The 26,742-nt window shown below is 46.4% G+C and overlaps 1 long non-coding RNA gene across 1 annotated transcript in view; it reads left to right on the plus strand.

The window, feature by feature from the left end:
• LOC146404550 (uncharacterized) overlaps positions 1-26,742 on the plus strand; it is a 68,482-nt gene that overhangs the window by 28,353 nt on the left and 13,387 nt on the right. Inside the window, exon 4 of the long non-coding RNA XR_014840796.1 lies at positions 7,548-7,695. This is a non-coding gene — a long non-coding RNA (uncharacterized LOC146404550). The remainder of the gene's footprint in view (positions 1-7,547; positions 7,696-26,742) is intronic.

The raw sequence follows: 26,742 nt of genomic DNA on the forward strand, positions 1-26,742 counted from the left end.
CATCTTAAATATGGTGAAAAGAGCATGAAAACCATGAAGCTCACCAAGATGAATGCAAACCACACCTAGGCACATGATAGGCAAGGTGCTAAAAACCAAAGATGAAGAGAAACTCATGAAAGCAGCCAGATTGAAAGAAAACACTACACACAGGAGAGCATGTGAACAATCATTGACTTCTCATTAGAAATCATAGAAGTCAGAAGACAGTGGAACAATATTTGGAGAAACAGAAGAAAAAAATCATCAATTCAGATTTCTGAATACAGTGAACATATTCCTCAAGAGAGCAGGAAAAATAAGAGTTCCCATTGTGGTGCCACAGAAATGAATCCAACTAGTAACCATGAGGGTTCAGGTTTGATCCCTGGCCTCGCTCAGTGGGTTAAGGATCCGGCATTGCCGTGAGCTGTGGTGTAGGTCGCAGACATGGCTCGGATCCTGTGTCGCTGTGGCTGTGGTGTAGGCAGGCAGCTGTAGCTCCAGTTCCACCCCTAGCCTGGGAACCTCCATATGCCGCAAGTTCGGTCCTAAAAGTCAAAAACAAACAAACAAAAACTAAAGGAATGTTTTGCAACAGAACTGCATTACAAGAAATGCTAAAATAAGTTCTTTAGTTGGAAGGAAAATGATACCAATTAGACATTCATATCTTAAAAAAAAAAAGAAACTCAGATCTTATGGGAAGGATTGAAGAGCATTAGAAATAGCAATTGTGGGTAAATATAAAAGATTGGGTTTTTCTCCTAATTTATTTGAAAACATGACTGCTTAAAGCAAAATAATGACCTGTGATTTTTAAATAGAGGAGCTCTAGTACCTGTAATGACAATAGCATAAAGGATAGTATAGCATAAAATGTGGTTATTGGACCTATATAGTAGCAAGGTTTCTGTATTTTATATCAAGTGGCACAGTATTACCTCTAGGTAGGTTGGGAGAATGGAAGATGTAGGTTAAAATCCCTTGGGCAACCACTAAAACATAATGCAAAAATGTATAGCTACACAGCATTTTGAAGTTAATACAGAATTTTAAATGAGATGGACTTAACTCTTGGCTTGAATAAGCGGTCCAACCAGATCATGACCTCACAAATTCTGTGTATATGGGCAGAAGGTAAAAAGGTAGAAGATAGAAATTTCAAAGCTCTTCTCATCTCATCTATATATATATTTTTTTTCCTTTTTTTTTTTTTTTTTTTCTTTTTAGGGCTGCAGGTGCAACATATGGAAGTTTCCAGGCTAGGGGTCAAATCGGAGCTACAGCTGCTGGCCTACATAGCCACGGCAATGCATGATCTAAGCTACGTCTACAACCTCCATCACAGCTCACTGCAACGCCAGATCCTTCATCCACTGAGCGAGGCCAGGGATTGAACCATAGTCCTCATGGATACTAGTCAGGTTAGTTACCACTGAGCCATAATGGGAACTCCCAACAAAGCATTTCTATTTTTAAGGAAAGAGAGATATAAATATTAGCCCCAGAGCAACAAATTATCAATTAAGGTAATCAAAATTGCATGCTTTTTCAGCATATAAGGTCATAATCCACAGAGCAACTCAATAGTTTTTTGCAGGCGAAGTATCTTAAACTACTTCTTTGAGGCTCAGCCAGAGTTCCTACTGTGGCTCAGCGGTAACAAACCCAATTAGCATCCATGAGGGCGCGGGTTCAATGTAGTGATTGCCCAAGGGATTTTAATATACATCTTCTGTTCTCCTGTGTCTGGGTAGGTCACAGACAGGGCTCGGATCTGGCATTGCTGCGGCTGTGGTGTAGGCCAGCAGCTGCAACTCCGATTTAATCCCTAGTTTGGGAGCTTCCAAACGCTGTGGGTGTGGCCTAAAAAGACAAAAAAAGAGAATACTTTTTTTGTATAAACAATACTTTAAAGAATAGTTCTGGAGTTCCCGTCGTGGTGCGGTGGTTAACGAATCCGACTAGGAACCATGAGGTGGCGGGTTCGGTCCCTGCCCTTGCTCAGCGGGTTAAGATCCGGTGTTGCCGTGAGCTATGGTGTAGGTCACAGACGCGGCTCAGATCCGGGTTGCTGTGGCTCTGGCGTAGGCCAGCAGCTACAGCTCCGATTCGACCCCTAGCCTGGGAACCTCCGTATGCCGAGGGAGCAGCCCAAAAGAAATAGAAATAAATAAATAAATAAATAAATAAATAAATAAATAAAAGAATAGTTTTGCTGTCACAAAACAAAGCTTTACATCTTCATGTAAAGCTTTACATCTCCCGCAACAGGAGAATGAGATGGAGACTTGTGCAAATGTTCTCAACTTTCTCAGAACCAACATTGTGATACAGAACAGCGTCCGCTTTACTGCAGCTACAGAGGAAGAGGGAACTTTTGCCCCCACTTCCCGTTTCTTTCTGAGATTTCTTTTCCCCGCAGTCAAAAGACCACACACTTTCTTGGACAAGGTGGTAATACCCATCAATTATCCCTAAGAGAAGAAGAGGAGATTTGAGATTAAAATTTAGGAGTTAGGAAAGAAGGGAGCCCAAAGAGAATCTTAACGGATGGATTAGGTGACATGTAATCTTGAGCCAAGTTTGTGGAGAAGCTGGCAAGTGGGTCAGTTACTGGGAGGAGAAAGAAAACCATGTCATTAAGTGCTTCACTTCTGAGACACTTGAGAGAGAGGACCAGGCGTGATAACCCATCCCCCAGGCATCCAAAATGGGGGCAAAGACCAGACCATGAGAGTCCATCAAATGCCCCAAGGTAAGGATGAGAATCAGATCTGAAGCATCCATCCCCAGGCATCCAAGATGGGGATGAAGACCAGACCATGAGAATCCATCAGACACCCCAAGGGGAGGATGAGAACCAGACCATGGGCATCCAAGGTGGGGAGAGAGAGGATAATGAAACAACAAGCATTGGGGTGCAGAACCAGGGACTAGGGTTTCTCAGCCACTTCTAAGGCTACCTTCCTCTTTCCTATCAATCCTGTCACTACACAGTCCTGGGCTTAGAGTCAGGGAAACCTGAATGCCAGCCTCCGCTTGATCACTGACTCATTGTGTGAGACATTTCCTCTCTCTGGACCATAATGTCGTCACCTATTAAACAGTAGATCAGATTACAGGATCCCTCGAATTTCTTTCAGTTCTGAAATGCTGCTGTTTTCAGGGAGGTGTTACCTACTTGCAGAACCCACTGGTCCCCAAGCTCCACAGTTTCCCCTTGGGATTAGTCATGAGAGTGTTTCCTTCCTTCCCTCCTTCCTTTCTGTTTCTTTCTTTCTTTCGATTTTTAGGGCCACACCTGCAGTATATGGAAGTTCCCAGGCTAGGGGCTGAATCAGAGCTGTAGCCGCTGACCTACTCCACAGCCACAACAACTCCAAATCCGAGCCGCATCTGTGACCTACACTGCAACTCATGGCAACGCCAGATCCTTAACCCACTGAGCAAGTGCAACGATCGAACCTGCATCTTCATGGATGCTAGTCAGGTTCTTTCCTGCTGAGCCACTATGGGAATTCTCAAGAGTGTTATATTTCTAAGAAGAGAAACTTAAAACAGGTTATTAAGGGCTCTGAATTCTGATATAGCCATTCCAGAATCTTCTCAAGAGCTCTGCTGATAGTACAACCTCCTCACCTTTCGTGGCACTGGTCGTTCAAGCTGGCCCACCTGTAATTCCTTCTAGGATCATCACAAGTTTGGTGTCACTGAGGCTATCTGATTGCCCTGCCATAAAAAGCTGATACTTTCATAGAAAAGCGCTGCTCATCTTTGTGTGTATTGAAGGATAGTTTTTTTAACGGTTTCTGTTTGACGATCCCGCAATGACCATGGTAAAAGGACCGCATTCAACCTGCCTTGTGGAAGGCAGCTATTCCAAGCAGAGCAGGATGTTGGAGAGTCTAGCTCCTTTCCCAATTCTGGTTGTAGTCTATATTTCTTAAAATTATTTGATGATTGTTACAAAGCTGGAGGATTTTTATGCAAACAGAAAAATTTTATATATGCTAAGGCTGAATTTAAGAATGCCTACTTCTTTCTTTCTTTCTTTCTTTTTTTTTCCTACTTTTTAGGGCCGCACCTGAGGCACATGGAGGTTCCCAGGCTAGGGGTCTAATCAGAGCTGTAGCCACCGGCCTACGCCACAGCCACAGCAACGCGGGATCCGAGCCGCTTCTGTGACCTATGCCATAGCTCACGGCAACACCAGATCCTTAACCCGCTGAGCGAAGATGGATCGAACCCAAAACCTCATGGTTCCTAGGTGGATTCATTTCCGCTGCGCCACAATGGGAACTCCAAGAATGTCTATTTCTGAAGTTTCCCCAGTAGGTCAAAGGATCCGGCATTGCCTCTTTGGTGGCTATGGTCGCTGCCGAGGCACAGATTTGATCCCTGGCCTGGGAACTTCCGCATGCTGTGGGTGTGGCCAAAGAAAGAAAGAAAGAATGTCTATTTCAGAGAGGAAGGCGTTATTATTATATTTACGAACAGTGACAAACACTCTGTGCATGTCTGTAATTTCATCTTTGAATGCCTGTGACTTGATTAGCTCTGTCCTGTGTGATGTTACCAAGCATAGAGTCAGCTAGCCCTTGAGATGTTTTGTTTGGCTGTAGACATTGGCCACATGAAAATGATATGCACAGCAAAGGTTTATGATTAGAGAATTGAGGTTATTGAATTTTATTATTAAAAGTTGAAACTTAGCTTGTATAAACCAAAACCAATTAAAGAAAATAGTCATTTCATTGACCCATAAAAAAATCACCCTAAGAATCTAGAAACAAGTTTAAGGAGTTCCTGTTGCAGCTCAGTGGTAAAGGAATCTGACTGGCATCCGTGAGGATGTAGGTTCAATCCTTGGCCTCCCTCGTGGGTTAAGGATCCGGCGTTGCCGTGAGCTGTGGTGTAGGTTGCAGACGTGGCTCAAATCTGGCGTTGCTGTGGCTGTGGTGTAGGCTGGCAGCTGCAACTCTGATTAGAGCCCTAGCCTGGGAACCTCCGTGTGCCGTGAATGCAGCCCTAAAAAGACAAAAAAAAAAAAAGAGTATCAACTGTAAGTTCAAGAGACTGGTTACTTCTAGAGCAAAGGGGTGTGGTGGTAAGAGAGAGGAAGAGGAAGAGTATCAGGGAGGGATTCCCAGGCAGCTTAGATAAAACTTGAATGTTTTATTTCATTAGCAGAGTTTTGATGACATAGCCATTCCTGTGCTTATTCCTGTTCCTATTCTTACTACCTTCTTGTATGTCTAAAATATCCATGTAGGCTGAGTCAAATGACGTTGCTGCCACTTGTCTGTTTTAATCTACCAAACAACCACATCATATGGTGTGACTTGATAATAATGTCGATGGCGATGATAATGAAGAATTGAAAGGAAACTCTCTTTCTTGCCATGTCATTTAAAGCCTAGAGGGGAGTTCCCCGGCGGCTCAGTGGGTTAAGGATATGGCCTTGTCACTGCTGTGGCATGGGTTTGATCCCTGGCCCAGGAGTCACCACACGCCATGAGCATGGCCGCTAAAATAAAAGTCAAACAAAGTCTCTAGGTGAAACTCTCCTCCCCAGCTGTCCGGTTACCAGGAGGGTGGTGCTGGAGCCGCACTTTGGGGAAGCACCGATTTAGGGAATGCTGTCATGGCTTTGTCATAAATCAAGACCTATGGTCTGGTCTTGGGGATGACAAATGAGTGGTGAAGGCTAGCAGCAGGGGAAAGAGAGGGTGCTGGAGGCTCTGCAGAGAGGAGGCAGCGTAGCTGGCTACATGCAGGTCAAGGCCAGGGCTCAGGTAGTCATGAGGTCATCTACCTGCAGAGTGAGAGACAATTGCCTTCTTACTGTCTTCTGCTCCTCTGGCTTAGAGATCAATACTGAAAATTACAATATATTAAAGTATTCAGATACCATATTTATTTATTTATTTTGTCTTTTTAGGGCCATACCTGCAGCATATGGGGGTTCCCTGGCTAGGGGTTGAATCGGAGCTGCAGCTGCCAGCCTACACCAGAGACACAGTAACACAGGATCTGAGCTGCATCTGCGACCTACACCACAGCTCACAGCAATGCCGGATCCTTAACCCACATCCTCATGGACACTAGCTGTGTTCTTTAACCACTGAGCCACGACGGGAACTCCCAGATGCCATATCTTGAGTGAGGGTAGTGGGGAGCGAGACGTTTTCTGGATATGGTCACATCATCATCAAAGTCACCCCAAGGCAGGCATTAATCATCTCGTTTCACTGACGAGGCTCAGAGACGTGAAGTCTCAGAACCTGAGCGGGAACCTGAGGAAGAAAGCCTGCTGGGGGTTTGCAAAAGGAGAAGAGGTCCTGGTTACTTCCTCCTGAAAGGCTGGGAGAGCACCTGCCTGTATGCATGGCAGGCCTGGGCCCCGGATGCCACATGTCTGCCCATAGACCAGGTCAATGGCTGGCTGTGTCGTGGCCTGAGTTACCTTGATGGCCCCTTGGGGATGTGGGCGGCTACCTTTGCTTCTCGGGTTTTCCCTGGCTAATGACTACAGAGCTAGTGGGGAGAGTGCGTGGGGACTGCTGCATAGTTTACAGGATGGTGACATGACCCCCTCAGGCTCCCGGGGGGCCAAAAGTTGGAGTCAGGAAACCTGAGCCCAGGGGGTGCTGGAGTCGGCGTCACCGTCTTTCCCTGTAACACTGCCGTCATCGCCACCCCCGTTTCCTTCTCCAGCATCCCTGTCCTCATCTCCCCTCCATACCCTCCATCATTCCCAGCGCTACTGACATCCGCGACCACAACCGCCATCTCTAGCACCTCCATCGCCTCGGCCTCTGGTACTGCCGCTGTCATTTCTGTCATCTCCACCCCCACCTCTCTCATTATCACCACCACCTGCAGGATTGCTAGCGCCTCCACCCTCTCGCCTCCGTCATCACCCCCTCTGCCGCCACCACCATTTCCACGTCCATGGTCACTATCATCTCCGCCACCTGCATCTTCTTCCTGCTGCCTCTGTCATTTCTGCCATTCCTGCCACTACTTTCACCACTTCTGCTACGTCCATCCTTGTCACCACCACCTTCACGAATGGCAGTCACCTCCACCAGCTCCCTGTCTCCTTCGCGATGAGCAGTGTTTCCACCGCAGCATTATCACTGCCTCTGGCACTTTGCGTCTTCTTCAACTCAGAAACATCTACACCAGCCTATAAGGTGGGCATTCTTATCATCACCATCACCCAGTGAAGCTTGAAGAAGATCCCAAATCAGGCACATGTGATTCCTCTTGACACTCTTAACAAGGGGGTATTGGGACCACTTGTTAACAGGGATTTCAGTCCCATACTGAGACGCTCTGTTTCTCTCAGTGGGTCAGTTCTGGAGAGGCAGAGAGGATCGAGTAGTTCCCTACAAGTCTTCACCTACAAAAGGAATTTGAGGATCACAGGAATCTGAGGCTCAGGGACGTTGTGTCCTGCTCCAGGTTGTATAGCCCTTAAGAGGCAGGCTTTTATCAGAGGGTGTCTGCTGTCAGAGTTTACAGGATCACCAACTTAACCTCTGCTTTGTTCACAGAGCTGGGGCAATACACGTGCTTCGCCAGCTGTCAAGGCTGGGGCAGCTCTGGAGATGTGCCCCTTGGTTCCCTTCAAGAACCTGACGCAGGGTGCGCAGTCAGTGGACAGCTTCCAGCCCCGGATGCCTCGGGACTCCACCTCAGCTTGTAAGTTCACGCCAGGGCCTTCCCAGGCAGTCTCTGGCCAATGACGGAACATGGCAGTGACACAAGGGGCATGTGCAGGATTCGTCCATCAGCACTTTAAGTTCCCAGGCTCGGAGTTTCCACCATGTCTTAGCAGGTTAAGAAGCCGACTAGTATCATGAAGACACGGGTTTGATCCCTGGGCTCGCTCATTGGGTTAAGGATCCAGTGTTGCTGTGAGCCACGGTGTAGGTCACAGACGAGGCTCCAATCCTGTGCTGCTGTGGCTGTGGTGCAGGCCGGCAGCTGCAGCTCCCATTCAACCCCTAGCCTGGGAACCTCCTGTGGCCCTAAAAAGTAGAAGAAAAGTACCCAGGCTCCCTGCTGACCTGTCTGAGACTTCTCAGAGCTGCACTGCGGTCTGAGATTTTCCACCTTATCCTCCTCTCTGCACGAGTGTCAGCTCTGCCTGCCTCTTTCTGTTCTCTCTCCCCTTTATCTTGTGGGGCCATTATCCCTGATATAAGCCTCTGGAATTCCAGCTCTGTTTTAGTGTCTGCTTCCCGGAAGACCTCAAATGACACAAAGGTTTAAGTTTGTACGATCTTAGCACAGGGAATTTTTTTCCTTCCTTAAGATCTTACTTTAGACACTTCTCTCTAGCCTGTGGAATGAGTGTAAACTAACATAACTGTTTCCTCATAGCAGCTATAAAATTATTTCAAATCTACTGCAGTGTCATAAAACTGCAGATGTGCATGTGGCCCATGCTAACTAAAAGGAAGCTGGGGGGGGGGGGGGAGGAACGAGAGGGAGTGGCTATTTTTTAGTTAGTAAAGGTGGGTTTAAATCATCCCTGTTCCACCACATCCAAGTGTGAGCATGCCTTTTTTTTTCTTTTTCTTTTTTTCTTTTTTTTTGCTTTTTAGCGCCGCTCCTGCGGCATACGGAGGTTCCCCTGAAGTTGTAGCTCCAATTCTACCCCTCTCCTGGAAACCTCCATGTGCCTCGGGTGTGGCCATAAAAAAACAAATGCCAAAAAAAAAAAAAAAAAAGAAAAGAAAAAAAAAAAAGCTCAATCTGAAATATCATTATTGTTGGAGTATAGTTGTTTTACAATGTTGTGTTAGTTTGACGTATGCAGCAAAGTGATTCAGTTATACTTATGCCTGTAATCATTCTTTTTCTGAAGTATCTTGAAGAAAACTGAACACCTGTAAAAACCAGTTAAGATAAGCCTTTCCCAAACAGACTCGCAGACTTTGAAAAACTTATGGTTGCCAAAGGGGACAGGGTGGCGGAGAGGAAGGAGGGGACGGGGGGTTTGGGGTAGAAATGTTCTAAAAGTAGGTTGCAATGTGGGTGTACAGCTATAAACACAATAAAATTCATAAAAATTCTTAGGTATAAAATAAGCTATAAGGATATATTGTATCACACAAGGAATATAGCCAATATTTTAAAATAACCACAAATGGACTCTAACCATTAAAAATTATAAATCACTATATTGTAGACCTATAACTTATATAATATTGTACATCAACTCAACTCTGATTTTTAAAAAAGATAAGCCTCTCCTTTGAGAAGGGAAAAAACGTGGGAACAGAACTAGAATTTTTACTTTTTTTTTTTTTTAATGGCTGCACCTGCCGCTCATGGAAGTTCCCAGGCCAGGGAGTGAATCTGAGCTGCAGATTTGACTTAGCTGTGGTGACACCAGATCATTTAACCCACTGTGCCCTGCTGGGGATTGAACCTGCACCACCATAGCAACCGGCACTGCTGTAGTCTGATTCTTAACCCGCTGGGCCACAGCAGGAACTCCTACATCTTGTTGCATTGAACTTGTTTTCATTATGCAATGACTCTCTTGATTTCTGATAGTGCCTAAAGTCTATTTGTCTCACATAGTGACACTAGCTTTATTTTGATTATATTTATTTTGGCCTTTTTTTTCCTATATCATTTGACTTTTAATCTCTCTATGGTTCTCAAGCTTTAAATATACCTTTTATACACAGTACATCCTGTCTAAAAATCATTGTCTTTTTTTTTTTTTTTTTTTTGCTATCTTTTTAGGGCTGCACCCATGGCATACAGAGGTTCCCAGGTTAGGGGTTGAATCGGAGCTGTAGCTTCCAGACCACGCCACAGCCACAGCAACACCAGATCCGAGCTGCCTCTGCCACCCACACCACAGCTCACGGCAACGCCAGATCCTTAACCCATTAAGTGAGGCTAGGGATCGAACCTGCGTCCTCGTGGATGCTAGTCAGATTTATTTCCACTGAGCCACAATGGGAACTCCAAAATCACTATCTTTTAAGTGGAGAGTTTGATCCATTTACATTTCTCCTTATGGTGCTGTACTTCTTTTCCTCTGTGTGTGATTTTTTTGACTGTGAGCTATTCACTTCTTTATAAATTTACTGCAGGAGATGTTTGAGTTTCTGGTATAAAGTTAAGTTCCTTTAGTGAGCAGTCAGCTTCACCTGTGCTAATCTCTGTGGGTCTTACTTTCAACTCGTGACATCTTTAAATGAAATTTTTTGCTTGATTTTTTTTTTCTTGCTACTTACGACGTTGCATGAGTCACAAGCCTCAGTGAGGGACCCCGTTGTGATGACAAATTTTCAGGTGAGATTCTCCCCCCCGCCACATTCACTTGTAAGATTGAGACAGGCAAGTTTCACAGCTATCCCTTCTCTCTGGCGGGGTCTGTCCAGGGTATAGTCCTTTGGGGTTCAGCTCTGTGCTGTTATCTGCTTTGAACGTTTCAATGTGGGAGTTCCCTAGGCTGCGTCCTGCCTTTATAGCCTCTGCATCCTTTAAAGATGAAGCTCAAATGATCCAGAGTTTGAAAGAAACCCTCAGGAAAAAACTGGCTTTGGTGGATGCTTATCACCCAGTATCCCTGTTTTCTCGTCTGTGGAGCCTCTGTGGATTCCTTACCTGTGTGCTGGATCAGCAGTGCGTTTAAAAGATGCGTTCAAGAATGTCATGCAGCATTTTAGTTGTTTCGGCAAGAATATGAATGACTTCGAGGTGTGTGAAGTGTCCTAGAAGTCTGTGCTTAGTCCTCTTCCTCCTTGAACAAAGTCTGTTGTTCAGACTATCGAAGTTTGGCATGATTTCTAGCAGTTGTTCTATGAGATAGCTGCCGTAGTTGCTCTTGCTCTTTAAGGGGCTATTTATGACAAACTTGAGTCCAGTATAAGCATTCCTGGGGTTCCCGTCGTGGTGCAGTGGAAACAAATCTGACCAGGAACCATGAGGTTGCGGGTTCGATCTCTGGCCTTGCTCAGTGGGTTCGATCTCTGGCCTTGCTCAGTGGGTTAAGGATCCAGTGTTGCTGTGAGCTGTGGTGTAGGTCGCAGACACAGCTTGGATCTGGCGTTGCTGTGGCTGTGGTGTAAGTCGCAGATGTGGCTTGGATCCCGCGTTGCTGTGGCTGTGGTGTAGGCTGGCGGCTACAGCTCCAATTCGACCCCCAGCCTGGGAACTTCCATATGCCTCAGGTGCGGCCCTAAAAAGACAAAAAGATAAAAAATAAAAGTAAATAAAAGCATTCCTGGAGTTCTCTTTGTGGCTTAGCAGTAGCGAACCCGACAAGTTTCCATGAGGATGTGGGTTTGATCCCTGGCCTCTCTCAGTGAGTTAAGGATCTGGTGTTGCCATGAGCTGTGGTGTAGGTTGCTGATGCAGCTCAGATCCTGCATTCCTGTGGCTGTGGTGTAGGCCAGCAGCTATACCTCTGATTCACCCCCAGCCTGGGAACTTCCATATGCTGTGGGTGTGGCCCTAAAAAGACAAACAAACAAACAAACAAAAACGTATTCCTGATACAAAGATAAAACTTCCTAACTATACTATGGCATCTCATATTTCTACCCATACTCAGACCAAACCCACTGACTCAGAGTCAAAACCCGCTCCTCCCTCTTTGTCTCCTGAGTCAGGGACTGATGCTCACTCCACTCAGGCAGCCAGATCAAAGACTGGAACCACATCCTCAAGCAGTCTGGTCCTGGGTCACTTGATTATAGGGCGGATGTATTTCTGGAATTTCTCATCCACCTTCATCCTTCATCTCTGCCCAGCCTAAACTACACTCCTCAGGATGACTCTCCCCCCACCTCTCATCCAGCCTCCAGTGTGGTTCTTGAGTAAGAGCACATTATTTGACACTTGCCTTCCTGACCGTCGTAGGCGAGGGTGCTACTATTCCCCTTACACAGATGATGAAGCCGAGGCTTGTGACGGTTAAGTGAGAGTCCCAGGGCTAGTGAGTGGTGGAGGCTGACTCGGGGCCGTGGTCTAACCTAGAGCCTTTATCTTAGTCACCACTTTCTAAATGTGTTTTCTTGCCGTCACCGTCACCTCCTCTAGTTTGCAACCACTGCTGATAGGGGGAGACTTCCTACACTGCGACACCGACATTTGAAGACCCTTCAGTGGCCCCCCACGGTCTTAGGAAAAAGCATCAGCTCTTGAATAGGGCTCCTGTGAGCAGCCTCCACGGCTTCATTTCCTACTGCGCCCCTTGCCCTACTCTACGCAGCAGCCACACTGCTACCCACTCCGGGCATCTGAAAGGAAGCCGTGCTCTTCCTGACAAAACTGTTTGAAAGCGTGATAGGACATCGTTTTCTTCAAGTTTCACAGCACCATCATACAGTGAGGCATAGTCACAAAAGTATGAAGATGCTAACAGCTTCCAAGAAGGCCTTTTTTTAAAGCTTTTTTTTTTTTTTTAAATTAGAGTATGGTTCATGTCCAGTGTTGGGTCCATTTCTGCAGCACAGGGGCGTGACCCAGTCATGCATCCATATGCACTCCTTTATATTGTATAGTAAGACCTCATTGCCCATCCATTCTAAATGGAATCGTTTGCATCTACCAACCCCAAACTTCCTGTCCATCCCTCTCCCCTTCCCCAAAAGGGCTTTCTTAATCTTTTTGCAAGGGAATTGCTGCCTTGTCTTCTCATCATTTCCTCTGCTTTGGTTGTGTCTTGGTCTAAGAACCACACGGGCCAGTTGCTCATTTGTTACTGTCTTTGGATGTGCTTTGAATGATTCTCCCATATCACTTACATCGACTTCAGGAAATTCTGTAACTTGGCAAGAATGGCAATTTTATTTTGCAAATTGCGGTAAACCCTCAGACAGACTGACCAAGACCCAAGAAGGAGGGTGATGGACAAAGCCAGAGGCCACAGTCAGTAGGGAGGGCTCAGCCAGGCCTGTGGTCTGGTTAATTCTGTTGGGGCCCTGTCAGTTTTCTGGGTTCGATAATGCACGGTCCTTATGTGAGATGTTGCCTCTGGGGAAAGCTGTGTGAGGGACACACCACACTCTTGATACTTCTTTTGCAGCAGTTTATACGTCTGTAGTTATTTCACAATAAAAACATTTACTGTATATTTTGGACATCTACCACGCATACAAACCCCTTTCCTTCCTTTGGATAGTGTTGTAATATTGTATGGAATGGATATTTATTTGTCTCTTTAGGGCCTCACCCAGGGCATATGGAGGTTCCCAGGCGAGGGGTCGAATCGGAGCTGCAGCTGCTGGCCTTCACCACAGCCACAGCAATGCCAGATCCTTCTTTCATGTGCAACCTACACCAGAGGCCACGGCAATGCTGGATCCTTAACCCACTGAACGAGGCCAGGAAATCTCGATTCCGATATTCATGTCACCATCCCAGACCTCTGCCACATCCTCTAGGCCTGCATGTCCATCCGTCTGTGCCTCATCTCCATCCAGCTGTCCTATAGACACCTCCAATGTAACACACGTGCACAAGAACAGATGCGCACTATCAATCATCAGGGAGATGAAAACCAAAACCACTTCATACTCACTAGGATGGTCAAAAAGATGAACAGTAGTAAGTACTGGCCAAAACATGGAGAAACTAGAACCCATACATTGCTGGCGGGAATGTAAAGTGGTGCAGCTAGTTTGGAAAACAGTGTGGCAAGTCCATAGATAGTTACACAGTTATCGTGTGACCCAGCAATTCCACTCTGCCCCAAGGGAAGTAAAAAAGTGTCCACCCAGAAATTCCTGTCATGGCCCAGAGGTTAACAAACCAGACTAGCATCCACGAGGACTTGGGTTCGATCCCTGGCCTTGCTCAGTGGGTTAAGGATCCGGCATTGCCGTGAGCTGTGGTGCAGGTCGCAGACGCAGCTCGGATCCTGCATTGCTGTGGCTGTGGCACAAGCTGGCGGCTATAGCCCTGATTGGACCCCTAGCTTGGGAACTTCCATATGTCTCGGGTTCGGCCCTAAAAAGACAAACAAAAAAGAAGTATCCACCCCAAAATTTGTACACAAATAATCGTAGTAGCATTATTCAAAATGGCCAAAAATAGAAACAAACCGATTGTCTGTCAGTGGATGAGGGATAAACAAAATACAACATATCCCCATAATGGAATATTATTCACCCACCAAAAATGACATGTTGATTCAGGCTGCAACATGGATGAACCTTGATAACATCACCCTGAGTGGGAGACACCACACACAAAAATTATATAGTATGTGATTCCATTCGCATGAGATGTCCAGGATTGGCAAATCCATAGCCACAGAAAGCACATTAGTGGTTGCCAGCGGCAGAGAGGAGAAGGAACAGGGAGTGACAGCTAACGGGGTTTCTTCTGAGGGTGATGAAACTGTTCTTGAATTACACAGTGATGATGGGTTCACAACTTTGTGACAATACAATCACTGAAATTTATAGCTATGTCAGTTTATCTCAAGTTAAAAAAATTTAAAGTCCCTTTCAGATAAAAAAAAAAAAAAGGTAGCAGGAGTTCCCTGCTGTCTCAGCAGGTTAAGAATCCAGTGTTGTCATTGCTGTGGCTCAGGTTGCTTCTGTGGCATGGGTTCGATCCCTAGCCCGGGAACTTCTGCATGCCTTGGAGGCAGCTAAAAAAAAAAGTAACAGGCTCACGCTTTTCTCCTTCAAACCTGTCCAACTACCACCTTCTTCTCTGTTGATGATAAGCCCATCCTCTGGTTCTGTTCACCCTCCATCCACACCCTCAGTGAAGCCTGTTGGCTCTAACTTTGGGACCATCCTGAACTTGACGGCTTCTAGCCACTCTCACCTTCACCATCCAAGTCTGAGGCACTCGCCTGTCATTCACTTTCCCCCAAAGCCCCTCCACGTGCCCTCCACCCAGCAGCAAGAGGCCCTCCTACAAGGGCAGGTCACTGCTCTACTTGCCCACGGCTCTAAGGGCTCCCATCTGGCTCAGAGGAAAAGCCCAGCTCCCCACTGTGCCTGTAAGACCCTGACATTCCGACCCCCAACTACCTCTCTGCCCTCGCTCCCTCTCAGCCTCGCCCAGCCCACTCTGTTCCAGCCCTGCTGACCTCCCTGCCATTCCACACACATGATCTACCTCAGGGCCTTTGCACTTGCTGCTCTCTTTGCCTGGAAATTTCTTCCTCTTCCTTATCCACATACCTCTCTCCTTCCCTATCCTCCTTCTCAGCTTTATTTTTCTCCCTAGCATGTGTCTCTCACCTGAGTGTGAGCTCTCTAGGGACAGGGATGTTTTCTGTCTTGTCCACTGCGAATCCCCAGGGCCTGGCACCTGCTAGGTGCTCAGTACATGCTTGTTGAATTCATTCATGAATGAACGAAATTCACACATATGCTCAGGAGCACCCCCAATAGAGTGAGGACCAGGAAGCTGCGAGTATGGAATACGTTTCTGGGCTTATAAGAATTGGACACCTATTCTTTCATATCATCCTTATAAGAGCTCCGAGACATAGGCAACTATTTAACGTGTTTTCAGATAAGAAAACGGAAGGTTAGAGGTAAGTGCTTGGCAGAGTAGCCACCACAGAGTAAGCCTTCGATTTATACTAACAGGGATATGGTTGTAACATAGTTATAATTCTTCCCACCATGTAAACCCCATTCAATTCATCTCAGCCCATCACCAGTCCCTTCAGTCAGAGACAAGCTGCTGCCTCGCCCACGCACAGAGCTTGTGGATTTTCCCCTCCCTGCCCTGACACCCGTCAATCCACCCACCTGGAATTCCCTCACCCATCTCTCCACTTGTCAATAACCCCAAGTCTTGAAGTGTCAAGACCTGACTTCACATCTGCCTCCTCCAGGAAGCCTTCTCGGATTAACGCCCCCACTGCTCACCACTTTTGTATTCTCCTCACCTCCACTCCTTGCCCCCTTGCAATCATGGACCACATCGTAGCTTTGTTTGAATCTGGATGTCGTACAAGCATTTTCACAGATCAAGTAGTACACGTTGGGGAGCCAGGGTCAACCTCTCCTAAGCTGTGTGACCTGGGGCAAGTGAATTGACTTCTCTGAGCTTCACCTGTAGAAATGGAAGTAGAAACACGTCCCACCTCTTGGAGTTGCCATGGAGCTCAAATGAGGCATGATGAGAATGAAAGAGAACCCACCCAGCACAGAATAAGGGTCCGGTAACAATTAGGATTGATTATTAGGATCTCAAACTGGCCCCGAAAGGTAGGTACTTTGATCTCCACTTGACAGAAGAGGAGCTCAAGCAGCACGAGGGCGGAGCGATTTGTGTAGTTCACAGTCATGGGCTGGAAGCCCACGTCCAGCCTTTCTGCTCCACCTCACCTTATCTTTTTAGGGATTCCGTTTCTGATATTTCACGTGACACTGGCGTGCATCTCATTCTCAGAATTCGAGTTTCAACCCACAGTGATGATGATGCCCCCAGCTTCCTGGGCCCTCCTGGCTGGCAAAAGCACCCTCATCGAGGTTTTCACACTTGAGTCACCCAGCAACCCTACAGGGTGGGTTAGGCACATCCTCATTTTGAAGACAGGAAGACTGAGGCTCAGAGAGGCAAAGCCACTTGCTCATGATCTCACAGCAAAACAGTAGAAAAGCCAGCATTGGAACTAGCCCAGCATTCGCCCTTCAAGCCCACACACCTCCTCTTTCCCCCGACCTCTACCACCAAAAGGTTCTGCATTCAGCCAGTGTTCAGTGAGTGTTTTTCTGACACTGCCCCCTCCAGAGTGGGTCATAATAAATGTATGTAATGACCTTTACAGAGACACACAGAAAGGGCGGGTGGAGTTGAGCTGTTGCCTTAGACTCACTGAATCCTGGAAATTCCTTGTCCCCAAGCCTGGCTCAGCTAGGCTTCCTCTGGGAAGGCAGTGGTCATTCTAAATATCCAACATATTTTGGGAGAAAGTGTTTCAAAAACAAGTTTTGTTTTGTTTTGTTTTTCATTGAACTTCCTCTCAAGATGCAGAAACCACAGGGGTGAGTTCTCCTTTCCAAATAAATGCATGAATCTGCTTCTCCAAATTTGAACTGTGCAGGGGACAGAGATCACTCCAATTCCAGCAAGTCCAGTTTTTCCCATCTAGGGAGCAGCCTCACCGAATGCCCACTGTTCTTCAATCAACAAACATGTTGCAGTAGAGCCTGCAAAGTGGAGAGGGAGAATGTGGTTGGCCTGCAAAATGATTTTTTTTTTTTAATGTGAAAGGGAATATTCTTGGGGAGATTGTTAGGTGCTGAATTGGGCCCCCTCTCCAAATTCATACATTGAAGGCCTAACCCTCAGGACCTTGGCATGTTTAGAGACGGGGTCTTCAAAGAGGTAATTAGGTTCAAAGGAGGTCATTGAAGGGCCCTAATCCAATGTGACTGGTGTCCTTATAAGAACAGGAAATTAGAACACAGACATGTGTAGACTGAAGACAGGGAGAAGGCAGCCATCTACAAGCCAAGGAGAGAGACCTCAGAAGAGACTAACCCTGCTAATGCCTTGATCTTGGAATTCTAAGCCTAGAATTGTGAGAAAATCAGTTTTGGTTGTTGAAGCCCCCCCCTGTGGAAGCCATAGTACATGGTTACGGCAGGCCTAGCAAATGAATACAGAGGCAGTGTCCCATTTCGTTGGACACAACCTCCACCACTCCCTAATGCCTAACACCCACCTGCATTACTTATCTACTTTGCCTCTTTTTTTGTGACAGTGTTTGAGTTATATCTACTAAAAGACTACTTGTGGAAAGTAACAGAAAGTGGCTCCCCTTTTTTTTCTCCAATTTTTAAAAATTGTGGTAAAATATGTACACCATAAATCAACATCTTAACCTTTTTTTTTTTTTCTTTGCTTTTTAGGGCTGTACCTGCGGCATATAAAAGTTCCCAGGCTAGGGGTCAAATCAGAGCTGTAGCCACCAGCTCTGCAACACAGGATCCGAGCTGCATCTGCGACCTTCACCACAGCTCATGGCAACGCTGGGATCCTTAACCCGCTGATCGAGGCCAGGGATCGAACCTGCAACCTCACGGTTCCTAGTCGGATTTATTTCCACTGCACCACAATGGGCACTCCACCAACTTAACCATTTTTAAGTATACTGCTCAGTGATATTAAATACATTCATTATGTTGTGTTACCATCACCACCACCCATCTCAGCACACATTTCACCTTGGAAAACTGAAACTCAACCCATTAAGTAGTAACTCCCCACTTCCCACTTGCCCCCAACCCCTGACATCCTACTTTTCTATGAATTTGACTGTGCTAAGTACTTTACCTAAGTGGAATCATACAGTACTTGTCTTTTTCTGACTGATTTATTTCACTTAGCCTAGTGTCCTCAAGTTTCATCCATGGTGTAGTATGGGTCAGAATTTCCTTCCTCTTTAAGGCTGCGTAATATTCCATTATAGGTGCAGACCATATTTTGCTTATTCACTCATCTGTCAAGGGACACAGGCTGCCTCCATGTTTTCGCTCTTGTGAATAATGCTGCTATGATGAACGTAAAGGCAATCTCTTTGAGACCCTGCTTTCAGTTCTTTTGGTTATATAACCAGAAGTGGAATTGCTAGATCATGTGGTCATTCTATTTTTATTTTTATTTTTTTTGAGGAACTGCCATGCTGTTTTCTACAGTGGCTATACCATTTTACGTTCCTACCAACAATTCACAAGGATTCCAATTTCTCCATATCCTTGGCATCGGTTTTCTTTTTTTTAAATAGTAGCCATCCTAATGGGTGTGAGGTGATATCTCGCTGTGGTCTTGATTTGCCCTTCCTTAATGGTTAGTCCTTTGAGCTCCTTTACACATGCTTATTGGCCATTTGCTCATGTTCTTTGGAGAATTGGCTAAATTCTTTGCCCAATTTGGATTGAGTCATTTGGTTTTTCTGCTGTTGAGTTTTAGAAGTTTTCTATATAATTTGTATATTAATTTTTTTATCAGATGTGTGAGTTGCAAATATTTTCTCCCATTCTGTGAGTTGCTTCTTACTTTGTTGATAATGCCTTTTTTTGGGGGGGGCGGGGTGACATCTGAGGCATATGGAAGTTCCCAGGTTAGGGGTGGAATGGGAGCTGTAGCCACTGGCCTACACCACAACCACAGCAATGCCATATCTGAGCTGAGTCTGCAACCTATACCACAGCTCATGGCAATGCTGGATCCTTGACCCACTGAGCGAGGCCAGGAATCAAACTTGTGTCCTCATGGATGCTAGTCAGATTCATTTCTGCTGCACCACAAATGGAAACTCCTGATAATGCCTTTTGATACATAAATTTTTTTTCATGAAGTTCAATTTGTCTATTTTTTGGCTGTTGCTGCCTAGGCCTTTGGTGTCATATCTAAAGAATTGTTGCCAAATTCAATGTTGTGAAGTTTCCCCCGATGTTTTCTTTCAAGAGTTTTATAGTTTAGGGTCTTATATTTAGGTCTTTGATACATTTTGAATTAATTTTTACATATGGTGTTGGGTAGGGGTCCAGCTTTATTCTTGGCATGTGGATATTCATTTTTTCCAGCACCGTTTATTGAAAAGACTTTCTTTTCTCCATTGAATATCTTGGCCCCCTTGTCAAAAATCACTTGGCCCTACATATGAGGGTTTATTTCTAGGTGCTTTATTTTATTCTGTTGATCTATATGTCTGTCTTTATGCCAGTATCACACTTTTCATTACCGCAGCTTTGTAGGAAGTGTTAAAATCAGGAAGTGTGAGTTCTCTAGCTTTTTATTTTTTTTAAAGATTTTTTTTTTAAAGATTGTTTTGGCTCTCTGAGGGTCCCTCGAGAATCCTTATGAATTTTAGTATGGATTTTTCTATTTTTGCACACAAAAAAAGGCCATGGGGATTTTAATGAGAATTACACTGACTGTATATTGATTTGAGTAATATTGACATCTTAACGATATTGAGTCTTGCAGTCCATGAACACAGGATGTATTTTGTTTTATTTATGTCTTCTCTGATTTCTTTCAGCAATGTTTTGAAGTTTTAATTGGGCAAGTTTTTCACCTCCTTGGTCAAATTAATTCCTAAGTGTTTTATTCCTTTTGAAGCTATTATGTTCTATTATTAATTTCTTTTTGGATCATTCCTTGTCAGTATATGGAAGTGCAATTGATTTTTGTGAGTTGGTTTTCTTCTTTTTCTTTCTTTTTTTGGCCGCCCCTTGGCATATGGAGTTCCCAGGCCAAGGATGAGATCAGAGCCACAGTTGCAACCTACACCACAGCTGCAGCAATGCCAGATCCTTTAACCCACTCTGCCAGTCTTTTCAGAGATGCTGCCGATCCCACCACAGCAGGAACTGCTTTGTGTTGGTTTTGTATCCTGCTACTTTACTGAATGCATTTAATTCTAACACATTTTCTTGGTGTGGAATCTTTAGGGTTTTCTACACATCAGGTCGTATCATCTGGGAACACAGATAATTTCCCGCCTTCCTTTTCAGTGTAGAGGCCTCATTTCTTGTCTTGCCTGATTGACCTGCCTAGCGCTCCGTTTCCATTGGGCAGAGGTGGGGATTGCCCTCTCTCAGCTCTTAACCTCCAAAAATGCATGGATTCCTCTCATCCACTTTTATCTCCTCTTCCATTTCTTCCTTTCCCTGTCCTGATTTGTAAAAATCCTCTCCTGTGTAAGTTATATTGATGAAGCCTGTTCACGGAGACCTCCCCAGAAGGGGAGTGGGTAGAGAGACTGATCTGCCTTCTGGACCTGCTCAGGTTTTCTGCCCCCAGCCTCTCCCTTGTTCTCCATAGAAAGCAGAGTGCTAGGCGGAAATAGACAAGCAGAGTATAGTGGATTGAATTGTGTCCGCCAAAAGGTATGGTCAGATCCTCACCCCTGCTGCCTGTGAATGTGACTTTATTTGGAAATAGGATTTTTTTTGGGGGGGGGGTTCTATTTTAGGGCCACACCCACGGCATATGGAGGTTCCCAGGGGTCCAATCAGGGCTGTATCTGATGTCCTACACCACAGCCACAGCAATGCCAGTTTTGAGCCGTGTCTGCAACCTACACCACAGCCCCCGGCAATAGCAGATTCTTAACCCACTGCACAAGGCCAGAACTGAACCTGCATCCTCAGGGATCCATTTCCTCTGAGCCACAGTGGGAACTCTGGAAATAGGATTTTCATTGATGTCATAAGGGTCTCGAGGTGAGCTCAGCCTGGGGTTGGGGTGGGCCCTAAATGTAATGACTAGTGCCCTCTCGGAGGCAGAACAGGACGGTCTGAAACAGAGAGGCAAGAGCCAAGGCCAAATAAAGTTGGAGGCAGAGACTGGAGCTGCACGGCTCAAGCAAGGAATGCCAAGGGTTTCTGGAAGACAGACAGACACCGGAGATGAGAAGCAAGGGAACTTCTCCCCCAGAAGAAGCAAGGAAGGGAGCAAGGCCCTGCTGACACCTAGATTTGGACTTCTGGTCTCCACGACTGTGAGAGAACACATTTCTGTTGTTATTATCCACCCATTCCATGGAAATTTGTTCTGGCAGCCCTGGAAGCTCAAGATAGACTTAGTTTCACACTTGGGCAAGCGGCTCTATTTCTAGACACCTTTGCTCCCAGGTCCACACCACGAAACAGAGAGAATGTCCCTTACAGGGGGGCTGAGCTTCAGAGGGCACAGCATTCCGTGCAGGGCTGGTTGAAACCAAGATGGCTGGTCCCCAGCCCCTAACTTTCTGGATCAGTCAGTCTGGGTGAGGCCTGAGAATCTGCATTTTTCTCCATGATGCTGATGCTGCTGGTCTCAGGAATACGGACAGAGAACCACTGCTGTGGAAGATCCCGGACCCGGGCCACGTCCAAAAAAGTAAACCCCAGAGAAACTCAGCAGGGCTAAGCGAGAGGGAGGGAGGCCACAAACGATCATCACTGGATGGTGAGCTGTGTGGGGAAGGGTTTTTTTAGTAGAGCATTTCCAAGATGAGTTTTCAATCAGGGATGTCTTGGACCTCAGGGCTAATTTCTGGAGACATTTTTGGTTGACACAACTGGAGAATGTGGTGAGGAAAGGCCAGCGATGTCCTGAACATCCTTGAGCGTACAGTACAGACCCCACGGCCAAGGTTATCTGGCCCTGAACTTCAGTAGTGCCAAGACTGAGCACTAACCTAGACCAGTGGTTCACACATCTGGCTGCATATTCGAATCACCTGGGAGGGCTTTAAAAATATCTGATACCCAGGCTACATCACAGTCTCAGGGATGAGACACGGGATGGGTGGGGGGGCCCAGGATGCTCCAAGCAGTCAGGGTGAGACCCACTGATGGAGAGAGTCGAGAGCCGTATGTATCCACACACAGACCACGCAGGGACCTTGCTAAAGGCAGATTCTAATTGGTGGCTCTGGGGTGGGGCCTGAGACTCGGCATTTCCAACACGCTCCCAGGCAATGCTTATGAGGCCCCGTGGAGCTGGGGCCTCCTTGAATGTTAGTGAGATGTTCCTGAGTCCTTTCTCCACCCTGTGCAGAGCGACTCTACCGCCCACAACCGTCTTCTCTAGGACCTGTGTGACTTGTTCTTGACCAGCAAACTACTTTGAAAGGTAGGCCGGCAGCTGTAGCTCCGATTCAACCCCTAGCCTCGGAACCACCGTACACCCCGGGTGAGGCCTTAAAAAGATAAAGAAGACCAAAAAATACAAAAATAAAAAATAAAAGTCTCCACCGTTTTATTTCAGGGAAGCTGAGCCCCGTTCACGCTAAGCCCGTTTCCCCGTTGCAGTAGCATCACTGAGTGAAACCTGGCCTCGCCACTTGAACTGGTGCCTGGCTTTGTTGATCTTTGATGGAGGGAGCTCAGTCTCCCCCACCTTCTGATCTCCCATGGGGGTCCCACATTGGTCAGTGGAAGCTGGAGGTCTTGGGAAGCTGCCTGCTGATGTGTCCTTGAGGGTCAGCAGAGCGGGGGCTGGGGGGGTGGGGGGCGATGAAGGTAAGAAGGTCCCCCCAGAGGGCAACAGAAGGGCACACTCGGTGTCCTCAGGGGTCCTCTCATTGCTGTGTAAGAGCAGTTAGGTCCTTGCTTTATCTCAGCATCGTCCTGTCCGGGGATCATGCTCCAGGTGTCAGATGGATCCCCACTCCTGCCCCCTGTGTTTCAGCTGGACTAAGACATCCTGGCTCTCCAGGGGGCGGCTTCTTCTCCTCCTCCTCCTCCTCCTCCTCCTCCTCCTTTTTTCATTAAAGTGTAATTGATTCACAGCGTTGTGTGTTTCTGCTGTACAGCATGGTGACTCAGTCATTCACATATATATACCAACGTCCATCACGGTCTATCCCAAGAGACTGGATATTGTTCCCTGTGCTGTGCAGCAGGACCCCCCTGGCTCATCCATTCTAAATGGAATCGTTTACACTGCAGCCCCGAACTCCCCTGTGGCCCAGAGCATCACTCCATGGCTCTGTCTTTCCAGGGCCTTCCTGATGTTAAGCAGATGAAATGCTCCATCCAAACCCTCCGGCCCCACAGTTCTGGCTTTGAAGTTGCTGTGTCTGGCCAGCGTCCCGTCCCAGATAAGAGAAGTCCTAGCCCTCATCAACCTCGCTTTCGGTTTCAGGCTGAGTACGGGCGCTCGAGGCCAAGCCGAGATCAAGAAAATGTCTCCTGGTTCTGCAACTACAGGAAACCCCCTAAAACTCCCAGTGGGTGTCCGTAGGGGAGGCACAGGGCTTCGTGAGGAAGGCTTGTGGGCCCCACTGCCAGGACCCCCCCCACCCCCCGCCTCGCCCCCGCAGATTCAAGACTGTGTTTCCCTCTTGGCATGTCCCCAGCCTGGGGTTACGCTGCCTCCTGGGCCTTCCTGCCTCCACGGCGGAAAAAGGGGTTCCTGAGAGCCAGGGTTCTTGAGAGGTGAGGCAATCTGCTTCCTTCTGGAAGCTTCCCTGGCTCTTCCCACGCTGACAAGCACAGAAGGTGTGGCTCTGCCCTGGGCTCCAGGAAGGATTCCTCTGTGCCTGGAGGGCCCGAGGGCTCCTGTGCTGGAAGGGAGCATGGAGTCCTGGTTATGAACCACTGGCCACCACCGCTCCCCAGGTGGAGGACATTTCAAATCCAGAAAGGAACTGGAAATTGTGCCCTTGGAAAGCAAAACGATATTTCCCGTTGAAGGAGGGGGTTGGAGGGCCGGCAACAGTCTGCTCCCTGATCTGGCTGCTGGTGGCATGGGACTGCTCCTTTTATGAGGACACACGAAGTTGTACATTTATTTATTTGTGTTGTTTGGGTTTTTTTGTGTGTTTGTTATTTTTTTAGGGCCGCACTTGTGGCATATGGGAGTTCCCAGACTAGGGGTCAAATCGGAGCTGCAGCTGCTGGCCACGGCCACAGCCACAGCCACACCAGACCCGAGATGCATCTGCAACCTATGCTGCAACCTGTGGCAACACCGGATTCTTGACCCACTGAGTAAGGCCAGGGATGATCCTGTGTCCGTATGGAGACTAGGCAGGTTCTTAACCTGATGAGCCACAAAGGGAATTCCTAAGTTATGCATTTATGATTTTGCCCTTTTTGGTATGTATGTTAAGCTCTACTTCTACATTAAAAAATCTAGGGCTTTTTTTTTTTTTTTCTTTTTAGGGCCACACTCACAGCATATGGAGGTTCCCAGGCTAGGGTTGGAATGGGAGCTACAGCTGCCAGCCTACGCCACAGCTACAGCCACGCCAGATCTGAGCCGCGTCTGTGACCTACACCACAGCTCACGGCAACACCAGATCCTTGACCCGCTGAGGGAGGCCAGGGATCAAACCCACAGCCTCATGATTCTTAGTCGGATTTGTTTCCGCTGCAACTTGACAAGAACTCCAAAAAATCTAGGGCTTTGATCTACAGTCATTCACAGGCAAGTTAGACTTAAATGTTCTCTACTAATGCAATTCTACCAAAAAAATGAGGAAGGAGTCACCGAGATGAAGCATCATAGTGAAAACATACAAAAAAATGGAATGAGGAAAAGGAAGAAAAAAATAAAATTGTGACACTGAATTCATTCAAGAATGGGAAAGATGGGGCAAAATGATAACTGCAATGAACTAGTAGGTGACCAAAATCAAATAAATGGTAGTTCATTCAATTAGCAAATATTTTCTATTGGCTAAGCACCAAATGTTATTATAAGAGCTTGTGATTCATCAGTTTCTTAAAAATATTATTGAGTGGAATGAATATGCCTATAAAACAACCCTAGAACACTCAAGAAAGTCTTTGTCCATTGTTTCAACTTCATGTTTGTAAACTATATTTCCTTACATTGTTTTAATGTTATATTAAGTCTACCACTACAGGTTTAAAATTACATGTATTTTAAGTTTCATTAAAAGTTTGGGTTTTCTCAGAGTACCTGTTGTGGTGCAGTGGAAACGTATCTGACTAGCCTCCATGAGGATGTGGGTTTGATCCCTGGCCTTGCTCAGTGGGTTAAGGAGCCAGTGTTGCCATAAGCTTCGGCATAGGTTGCAGACGCGTCTTGGATCTGGTGTTGCTGTGGCTGTGGTGTAGGCCGGCAGCTGTAGCTCCAACTTGACCCCTGGCCTGGGAATTTCCATATGCCTTGGGTGCAGCCCTAAAAAAAAATGTTTGGGTTTTCTTCTTATGTGCATAGAAGACATATTTGAATAGAATCTGAGCTTTTCACTTGGGGGAAATAATCTAAAGCTTTGGAGAACAGTCTGGCAGTTCCTCAAAAGATAGACAAAGAAACCCCATGACCCAGCAATCCCACTCCTAGGTATATACCCAGGAGAACTGAAAAAAATCCACACAAAAACTGTACAGAAATGTTCATAGAGGCTTATTCATAAAAGCCAAAGTGGAAACAACCCAAATGTCCGTCCAGGGATAACTGGATAAATCAAATGTCATGTATTCACAGAATGGAATATTACTCAGCCTTCAAAAGGAGTGGAGCACTGGCATGTGCCACAATGTGGATGAACCTTGAAGACGTTATGCTAAGTGAAAGAAGCTGGTCACACGGGACCACATACTGTATGACTCTGTTTATACAAAGTGTCCAAATAGGTAAATCCATAGAGACATAAAATAGATTAGTGGATGCCTAAGGCTTGAGAGGATGAAGGTTTGGGGGAACATTGAATTAGGCATATAAGCTATCTTAGACCAATGAAAATGCTCTAAAGTTGACTGTGGGGATGGTTAGACATCCCAGTTCATATACTGAATTGTATACTTTAAGTGGATAAATTTTACGGTATGGGAATTACATCTCAATAAAGCTGATACAATAATTCCGTAGGGCATAAGCATTGCCAAGGGTACCAGACCATCAGAATGAACATCACCTGGTGGAGTTTGTGTTGAGGCTCAGTGGGTTAAGAACCCGACTAGTATCCATGAGCATGCAAGTTCGATCCGTGGCCTTGATCAGTGGGTTAAGGATCCGGCATTGCCATCAACTGTGGTGTAGGTCGCAGATGCGGCTCAGATCTGGTGTGGCTGTGACTGTGGTAGAGACGGCAGTTGCAGCTCTGATTCAACCCCTAGCCTAGGAACTTACATATGCTGTATGCCCCCCAAAAAAAGAGAAAGAGAGAAAAGAAAAGAATGAACACTAGTCAGGCACACCCACAGGATCCGGCTGGTGCCCACCAGGGAACCCCAGCCTTTGGGCAAACACGGTTGTCTACTAGTTTCTCAGGCTGAGCATCTCGAAGGCAGGAAATGGAAATAAAATGTGGCCCAACCA

The sequence above is a fragment of the Sus scrofa genome, chromosome 3 (genome assembly GCF_054392235.1).
Source record: "Sus scrofa isolate SSC_HxYL_T2T_F1_AM1 chromosome 3, Sscrofa_HxYL_maternal_Yorkshire_Landrace_v2.0, whole genome shotgun sequence".
NCBI classification, from domain to species: Eukaryota; Metazoa; Chordata; class Mammalia; order Artiodactyla; family Suidae; genus Sus; species Sus scrofa.